This window comes from Macrobrachium nipponense, chromosome 36 (genome assembly GCF_015104395.2).
Source record: "Macrobrachium nipponense isolate FS-2020 chromosome 36, ASM1510439v2, whole genome shotgun sequence".
Lineage (NCBI taxonomy): Eukaryota > Metazoa > Arthropoda > Malacostraca > Decapoda > Palaemonidae > Macrobrachium > Macrobrachium nipponense.
This window is the reverse complement of record NC_087220.1, coordinates 32,658,394-32,668,337: the sequence shown is the minus strand read 5'-3', so window position 1 is coordinate 32,668,337 and position 9,944 is coordinate 32,658,394.

Here is a 9,944-nt window from a genome sequence, read left to right as displayed (position 1 = left end):
CCCGGGAGCCTGGCGCCGTCGCCCGCCCGTCCGGGGAGGCGGCGCCGTAAGCCCGCCAAAGTCCCGGGACGCCAGGCGGGCCGTCGCCCGCCCGTCCCGGGACGCCAGGCGGGCCGCCTCGCCCGCCCAGTCCCGGGACGCCAGGCGCCAGTCGGCGCCCGTCCCGGGGAGGCCAGGCCCGCCGTGCCCGCCCGTCCCGGGACGCCAGGCGGACGGCCCGCCTGGCGTCCGGGCGCCTGCCGGGCCGGTGGGACCCGCCCGTCCCGGTACGCCTGGCGGGCCGGTCGCCCGCATCCCGTCCCGGGACGCCTGGCGGGCCGTCCCCGGCGGGCCGTCCCGGGACCCGCCCATGTCCCGGGCCATCGCCCGCCCGTCCCGGGAACGCCAGCGGGCCGTCGCCCGCCCGTCCCGGGACTGCCAGGCGGGGCCGATCGCCCCGCACCTTCCCGGGACCCGAGGCGGAGGCCGGTTCCGCCCGTCCCGGGACGCCAGGCGGACGGGCCCGCCTGGAGGGCCCGGTGCCCGCCCGTCCCGGGGACGGCCAGGCGTGGGCCATCGCCCGCCTTGTCCCGGGACGCCTGGCGGGCCGTCGGACCCGCCCATCCCGGGACGCCAGGCGGGCCGTTGCCCGCCCGTTCCCGTGGGACGGCCTAGGCCGGACCCGGGTCCCCTCCCACGCCTGGCGGGCCGGTGGCCCGCCCGTCCCCGGGGACGCCTGGCGGCCGTTCCGGCCCGCTGACCGGTCCCGGGTACGCCTGGCAGGCCGTCGCCCGCCCGACGTCCCGGGGACGCCTGGCGGGCGCGGGCCGGGCCCCCCCGCCCGCCCGTCCCGGGACGCCGGGGGCCGTAGGGCCCGCCGTCCCGGGACGCCAGGCGGGCCGTCTGCCCGCCCGTCCCGGGACGGCAGGCGCGCCGTTTCGCCCGGCCCGGGTCCATACCATTAATATGTACCAGGCCCGGGCCCGTCCGGGAGCCCGTCCCGGGGGACCGGCAGGCCCGGGCCGTCGCCCGGCCCTTCCGGCCGGACCTCCAGGCGGGCCCGGGTCCGCCCGCCCGCCCGTCCCGGGACGCCTGGCTGTCCGTCGCCCGCCCGTACCCGGACGGGCCTGGCCTGGCACGTCGCCCGCCCGTCCCGGGAACGCCTGTCGGGCCGTTCGCCCGAATCCGTCCCGGACGCCTGGCGGGCCGTCCCGGGCCCACCCGTCCGGAGAACGCCTGCGGGCCCGTCGGCCCGGCCCGGTCCCGGGACGCCAGGCGGGCCGGGTTCCGCCCACCGTTACCCGGGACGCCGGCGGGCCGTCGCCCGCCCGTTCCGCCCGGGACGGCCAGGCGGGGCCGTCGCCCGCCGCCCGTCCCGGGGACGCCAGGCGGGGCCGTCGCCCCGGCCCGTTTTTTTCCCGGGACGCCCAGGCGGGCCGTCGCCCGCCCGTCCCGGGACGCCAGGCGGGGCCGTCGCCCCGCCCGTCCCGGGGACGCCAGGCGGGCCGTCGCCCCGCCCGTCCGGGACGCCAGGCGGGCCGGCCCCGGCCCGGGTCCCGGGACGCCGGCGGGCCGGTGCCCGCCCGTCCGGGACCTGGCGGGCCGCGCCCCGCCCGTCCCGGGAGGCCTGGCGGGCCTTCCCCCGCCCCGCCCGTCCCGGGACGCCGGCGGCCGTCGGCCCGCCCGTCCCGGGACGCCGGCGGGCCGTCGCCCCGCCCGTCCCGGGACGCCAATCCTGGCCCCGGGCCGTCGGGCCCGCCCGTCCCGGGGCCGTTGGCCCGGGCCCGTCCCGCCGGCCGGCCCGCCCGGCCCCGCCGGGCGGGCCGGCGCCCGCCCGGTCCCCGGGACGCCTGGCGGGCCGTAGCACGCCCGCCGTCCGGGACGCCTGGCGGGGCCGTCGGGCCGGGCCCGCCCGTCCCGGGAGGCCGCCCGACGTCCAGGCGGGCCGTCGCCCATAAGCCCGCCGCCCTCCCGGGACGCCTGGCGGGCCGTCGCCCGCCGTCCCGGGACGCCAGGCGGGCCTTCGCGGCCGCCCGTCCCGGGTGGGCCACGGGCCGTGCGGGCGTGCGGCCTCGCCCCGCCGTCCCGGGACGCCAGGCGGGCCGTCGCCCCGCGTCCCGGGACGCCTGGCGGGCCGTGCCCCGCCCTCCGGGACGCCTGGCGGGCCGCCGTCGCCCGCCCGTCCCGGGACGCCTGGCGGGCCGTCGCCGCCCCTCCCGGGACGCCTTGGCGGGGCCGTCGGCCCGCCCGTCCGGGACGCCTGGGGGCCGCGGCGCCGTCCGGCCCTCGTCCCGTTACTCCCTCCCGGGGACGCCGGCGGGCCGTCGCCCGCCCGTCCCGGGAGCCCGGCGGGCCGCGCCCCCGGCCCGTCCCGGGACGCCTGGCGGGCCGTCGCCGCCGTCCCGGGACGCCAGGCGGGCCGTCCGTCCCGGGAGTTCCCGCCGTCCCGGGGACACGCTGGCGGGCCGTCGCCCGCCCGTCCCGGGACGGCCGAGCCCTCCCATGCGCCGTCCGCCGCGCCCGTTCCCGACCCTCCCGGGACGGCCGGCGGGCCTGCCCGCCTCGCCCGCCCGTTCCCTTGGGACGCCAGGCGGGCCTCGCCCGCCCGTTCCCGGGACCCGTGGCGAGCTTTGCCCGCCCTCCCTATAGAGAGTAACACCTCTGCTTAACCTTAGAACCAGAATATGCCACTGAATCCTTTCAATTCTCCAGGGCCTTCTCTCAATCCTCTGCTTCTTCTCTTCGCATGCCAGAATCTTCTCTGAATCCTCTCCTTCTTATCCTTGCACTCCACATCTCCTCTGAAGTCTCTGCTTCTTCTTCTGACGCTCCCTGAATCTTCTCTTAATCTTCTGCTTCTCCTGGCACTCCACCAATCTTTTCTCAATGTTTCCCTTCTCCTGCCCCTCCCCAATCTTCTCTCTATCTCTGCTTCCAATCTTGCCACTCCACCAATCCTTTCATTTTCCTTTCCCTTTCACCAATCAATAAAACTCTTACAAAACGTTTTATACTTATTTCCAGATAACTTTCATTTCCTTCAACCATTAACAAACCAAACTTATTACATATAAACATCAAACCTTCCATACAGTACACTTCAAAACTTTCATCAAATAAAAACCTTTACTTTCTCAATCATAAAATCAAGTATTGCACTTCACTCTTAAAATCCATTCCAAACTAAAATCAATTCTAACACATGCATTTATCAAACAAGTCCTTTCAATTCCAGTTAAACTCCAATTATTATCTAAATAACAAAATTTGCTAAAAAATTTCATTGTGTCAATGAAAATCGTACTTTCTAGATAAAACTTTATTGATTTCAATAAAAAAAAAAACAAAAAAAAAAAAAAACTTTCCATACAACAAAACATCCTCCTCAAATTTTTCACATCTGATCCCTCTTCACAAGGCCAGCTTAGACTTGGTCGCTCCATTCCTTGAACATGGACAGCTGCTCCTTCATTTTCCACTTCTCCTTCTACAGCCATCTCTAATTCCCAGGCAGCTTCTTCACCTGGCAAACCAATTTCTCCTTCGCTCCTCGCACTCCAACCTCATCTTCCAACTGGTCGTTCCGTTCGCCCTGAACACCGCTCTTCCTATCCAGCCACTTGAAGCGATGATTTCCTTCTTCTAGGAGGCACCTCAGCTCCTTTCTCTTCAGTTTTGCAAACCTCAACTTCACAATGGAGTCCACACCTTCCTTGCCTAAGGTCTTCCACTTTCTCTGCAGGAGCTCGAACCTGACCTCGGCGTCTTTCCTGTCCGATTAGCGCTTTTCTGGTCGCGTCTTTTCGTTCCTGGACGAGCCTCGCCATCCGCGCCGCTTCTTCGCTCTATATCTGCACGTCCTTCTCCTTCGTCGTAGCAGTTTCTCTTGCCTCTCAACCTGCCAGTTTTGCCTCTGGCAATTGCACTGTCGGTTCCCTTATCCTCTCAATAGGGCATCTTTGTGTAATCCATCAACTGATCATTTTCTTCTGTGTCTTGACAATCTTGTCTTCCAGCTGCTGTTTTTCCATCTTCACTTGACCTTCTCCTTCACAAACAACGTCTCACCTTCGAATAAGTGGGCCCTTTTTTGCCAGGCCTGTTCTTGCAACACCTCCTCAGTTATCTGCATCACACGAGTGCTTTCTTCTTCCTTTCCGCCCGCCGCCTGAATCTCTTCATTGTAGTCAAACCTCTGTTGCAGCTCAAAAATTATCCTGTCCAAGTTCACCTGCTGCTCTCTCTGGTACTGGATGGTGTCTCGCCAAGCCGAAATTCTCTCCTTCAATTCCATTTCCTTGGGCTCTTCACCTCCATCATCAGGAATTACGAGGACATCACCAGTCAATAGGCAGCCTATAAACAACATCACTATCCTTGCGTCACACTTCTCTCCGTATTTCAAACAACATCTACACAACAACGTCACACAACAGCTGCTGCCAAGGCCAGGTAAGGCCACATTTTTCTGGCAAATCTAAGCACATTTTCTTAAACTGGAATAACCCACTTCATATAGAACTCTCCTCTATATCTCTCGCTTTTCCTTGATTTTCAATATTTTACAAGAGATATTTTCGATTTATCGAAATATAGCAAGAAACATTCTGAAAGATTTTTAATCATGCCTTGTAGGTTTTATAAATTGCTGCAATTCTCTCTCTCTCTCTCTCTCTCTCTCTCTCTCTCTCTCTCTCTCTCTCTCTCTCTCTCTCTCTCTCTCTCTCTCTCGGGATTTTTGCAGTAAGTATCTTTTTTGTTTGGTCTCTTATCGTCTTATCTATTAAAATATATTTAGGGATTTTCCTTTATTTACCTTTTTGTCTACAAGAACAACAATTGGCGGGCAATTGGAACTGAGCAAAAAATGACCATTTTTTTAAGCTACGTTTTATTTTTATTTTATTAAATTTAACAAAATAACTAAAAAGATATCATTATAAATGAATTAGCGAGACATCAAGAGAAATAATATATATTATATATAATAATCAACTTCTCAACCATAATGATTTTCAAACACTATAGGTAAGTTTTAAGATTTTAAATTTATATCATATGGATACAAAGAAAAGGTTAAAAACGAAATTTAATTATACTCAATTTTGTCCTATATAAAAGTGAAAATCAGATATAAAGGAGTACAATTTTATTAGAGCATAACCTGATTCCTAAATTGAAATCCAATATAGAAATAAAGTAGAAAATCCAAACAACCCTATTTCTATATAAGGCGACGCATTTGGTGTGAATGCATCCTTAGAACACAAATGTAATTAATACTGTTTAATACGGATCATAATGACAACAACTAAATACTGTGCCTCTCAATGATGTGTAACGAAGAAACTGTTGCAATTTAAAAACAATTACAGAATCAATAATGTCGTCAAATAATAAATACAACAATGAAAACGACATGACTTGTAAGGTTAAGAAAATGAATTGCAGAAGCGTGCTTGATAAAGAAAAAAAATATCTGCGTAAAACACGTTCCAGGGAAATCAAATACATAACCCACACTTCTGTTACCAATCATATAAACTGTAGATTCCATACCTGATCGTCTGTGTGAGGTCACAATGCAGATGGAGGTTGGACATCCTACTCATTGTATATTATCATACAAATAATATGATAAAATATTGACACTAGCTCACGTGTTTTTTTTGTGTTATGTTCCTTTTACTTGATTACCAGTTAATGCAAATGTTTTGGAAGACCATGCATATTTCAAAGGTTTAAAGTGAAAAGTTAAATTTATAGTATCTCAAAATTAAATGAAAAAAAAGTTACATTGGTTCAAAGTTACCTGCCAGATTGTCGGAAAAATGTGATGTTTTTTTTTAGTTTAACATTTAGTCAAACTGAAATAAGCCTTAAATTTTGGATATAGAAGGCTTTGTAAATATCACTACTTTTATTTTGTTATTTTGAAATAAAGGGAATTACAAAACGCGCTTCATTCCAAGAAAAGAAGGAAAACAGATTAAGGTAATAAAGTTGAGACAGAATAAGAGCACAGCAGTTAAGAAACTAAGCCTGGAATATTAAAAGGGGGTCCAAAAGGTAGAAGAAATAAGCCCTGATAGAATTAGTGGAGCTAAAAGCTGCAGTCTTACGAATGGGCCATATACTAGGCAACTTAACTCGCCAATGCAAAGGTAGAAGCTAGTGGTTCCTAACCCTCCCTAAGACAGGAAATGGTCAGGGAACGGCAAGGACCACGGCAGTTGACTTCACAGGAGAGAAAAGTTAAATTCCTACAATAACATATTAACTCTTTTACACATTAGAATTAGCTATAACTACATCGGCACTAGAAAACTACTTTGCTTCTTGAAACACAGAAATTGAGTTAAGTTATTTTCTATTACAATGCATCTTGAAAACAAGGATGAAAATATCCTTACGAAAAAAAATATAGTAAAATTGATAATAACTGATATTTTGCAACTGATCTGGTGCTAGGAAGAAAATAAGAACACGAGGCTTTTTCACACCATAATCTAGAAAAAGAACTTAATAAGTTATCTCTCTCTGTCTTTCTCTCTACTTATCGTTGTCTTGTTATATTCTGTGGTTCTGTCTTTCTCTTTTCCACCAAATATGAACCTGTTATAATGGTGAAAGTATCCTAATATTTCATGTTGTTTTAGTTACTAACATTTAGTAAATAAAGAAAATTGTATATAGCCGTAATTTTTTAGTGTTATTGCTCATATCGCCCGCCTTCTTTATGGAGGTTGGCCCAATCAGTGAATTGTATAAGTATATAGACATGTATCTGTGTGTATGGTTGCTACCTCAATAAAGTAAGTGAACTGAAAATTTTGCTAATTTGCTGATTAGAGATGTTCTTATATATATATATATATATATATATATATATATATATATATATATATATATATATATATGAATAACTTGATCACGAAGTATATAAAACGTGATGCTATGTATAAATAAAGGTTTTTTTGCCACGAAGGAAAAATGAAAAAGCGAGATAGCCGAGTACTTCGGTCCTATTGGGACCCTTTGCTCAATAAACGGTCCGAATAGGACCGAAAAGTACTCGGCTATCTCGCTTTTCATTTTTTCCTTCGTGGCAAAAAAAACCTTTATATATATCATATATATAATATATATATATATATATATATATATATATATATATGATATATATATAAGAACATCTCTATCAGCAAATTAGCAAAATTTTCAGTTCACTTACCTTATTGAGGTATATATATATATATATATATATATATATATATATATATATATATATATATATATGTGTGTGTGTGTGTGTGTGTGTGTGTATATATATATATATATATATTATATATACTATATATATATATATATATATATATATATATATATATATATATATATAAAGAGGTGGCTTGCTGCTTTACAGATCATCACTGTTAACACTGATTGTGAAAGTTTGTATCGATCTCGTGGACAGTCATGTCAGTATATAATATTTAATGATCTATAGGAAATGCTATTTCATAAATACTGAGTTCCTAAGCACTTTTAGTCTCATATTTATTTCGCATATTTCCTTAAATGCACATTTTACACTCAAACCCAGTTTCGTCAACAACAAAATGTTTACGACCACTCTCTTAATTAACGTTAATAGATTATGGATACTTTACTCTATGCTCAAGAAAAATACCTGCTGCCCATCCTCCATATTCCTTGGCCAGACAATCATATTGGGATGTTCCGTTAGTTACTTGTTCAACTGCTTCAGGACCTTTCACACTGTCGTACGTAAATGCGACACGATGCCGGACCAACATGCGACTAGCAGTGGACTATTATCTCTAATGTATGTACCTTTTCACACTATGTCGGTCCGGCACAGTGTTGCCAAAGTGTGGAGAAACGACCAAAAGTGCGGAGAAGATTCGAGGGGGAGTCATTGGATGCAGAGCCGAGGTCTGCACTCCTCACGTATGCGGCGCTGTAGGTCCGCATATATATTTATGCTTTTAAAACTTTTTTTTCATCAATGAAAAATGATTGAAATTATATCATATTTTTGAAAGTACTAATATTTTTGAAAAATTAACCATTTTCACTAGTCTCGAGTGTTCACGCGCCAATATCAAATACGATCATGCGATTGTCTAATTAAGAACTGATTTTGACAACAGCATATGACGTAACCCAAAACGTGATGTTTTAAAATGCATTCATTCTTTAGGTCCAGCAATCTTCAATTTGCGTTTGTAATTTCATATATGTATATATAATATATATATATATATATATATATATATATATATATATATATATATATATATATATATATATATATATATATATATATATATATATATACATATAGTTTAGTAAAATTTAATTAATTTCTGAATTAATCTCAGGGTGAAGGCTGACTTACATTATTGTAAACTTAGTCATGTTTAATGAGTTTTTATTTTATTTATTTATTTACTTATTTATTTTGAGAAAACAACGGGAAATATGCATTAGGCAATTGCATTAGTTGAAGTGATTTAACTGATTATAACCGAATAAGTTTCGATATAAGTATGCTAGGAAGTGGAAATTAACACTACACATCCCGGTGCGGAGCTATAATTTCTCGGTGATGTGCGGACTTTGCGGTAACCCTGCTCTCTTCACTCTTGTTTGTTTACATTACGTCGTCCTTGGTTTCCCTCATTTATGCTCGTGAACTTGGATGTTTTATGTATTTTGTGTTTTTTGGTGTTCATATGGGGCTTTCATGTATCACATTATGTTGACGAAGAAACTTCAATCTTTTGAATGGTATGCTGAAAGTTGTAATTGTATTCTTGTTTCACCAATTAAATATCCAGTGAATACCCTAGCTAAGGCCTGGCCAGCTGATGACATGGATCTCTGCAGTTGTTTACCCTAGTCCATTTTAAACTAATTTATAGGGACATGTTGTCCCGGGGTTATCATAGGCTTAAAAAGATACAAGTAATTTGAAGTGAGATTTGGGGCCTAAGTCCCAAAAAGCCGCCAAACCCACCCTCTCCCCCACACTCTGCCACTGGCTAGTAGTACCTATATTACCTAGGCTAGCCTATACAACAAATTTTTCATGGAAACTACCCAATTGAAATATGGTCCAAGCATTCTTCAGTCATCTGCCGAAGTTTCTGCTGACTGGTATCATCTACCCAGTGAAGGACAGATGATTAAGGTGAAATGCTGATGTTTAGTATTTTCAGTGAGGAAAAGATTGAGTTGCAGTTTTCTTTTATATAGGTAGTTGCCCAAATAATTAATGCTCTGGGGGATTAAATTTGCAATGGAATGGCCAGATTTCTACTTAATCATGTTATTTCATGGTTTTTATTCTCCGTGGCGGGGTCCTACTGCCAGTGCACCTCACATGTGCGCTGTAGGTATTACTCAAGGTTCTTTGCAGCATCCTTTCGGCCCCTAGCTGCAACCCCTTTCATTCCTTTTACTGTACCTCCATTCATATCTTTCTTTCATCATATTCTCTTTCTTCTGTCTCGCTGTCCACCCTCTCTTAACAATTATTTCATTGTGCAAATGCAAGGTTTTCTATCTGTTACACCTTTCAGACCTGCTTACTGTCAGTTTCCTTTCCAGCACTGAATGACCTCATAGGGCATAGGGCTTGGCCTTTGGCCCTAACTTTATACTCAGTTCAATTCCACTTAGTTTTAATAGTTTTTATCAACCAAGTTTTGTTTTAGCATGATGGGAATCATTGCCGTGCTGAGGATAGCTATTCCAATGTTAAGAAGTTCATTATTCTGCCGTATCAAGAGGTCTGCTAAATATGACCTTTTTTTTTCCTTTTGCTCTCTCTCTCTCTCTCTCTTTTTCCCTTTTTTCAATTTTTATTTTTATTTTATTTATTAATTTTTTTTTTTATGGAAAAGTCTTCTTGCAGAATTAGGTTAAGTTTTGAG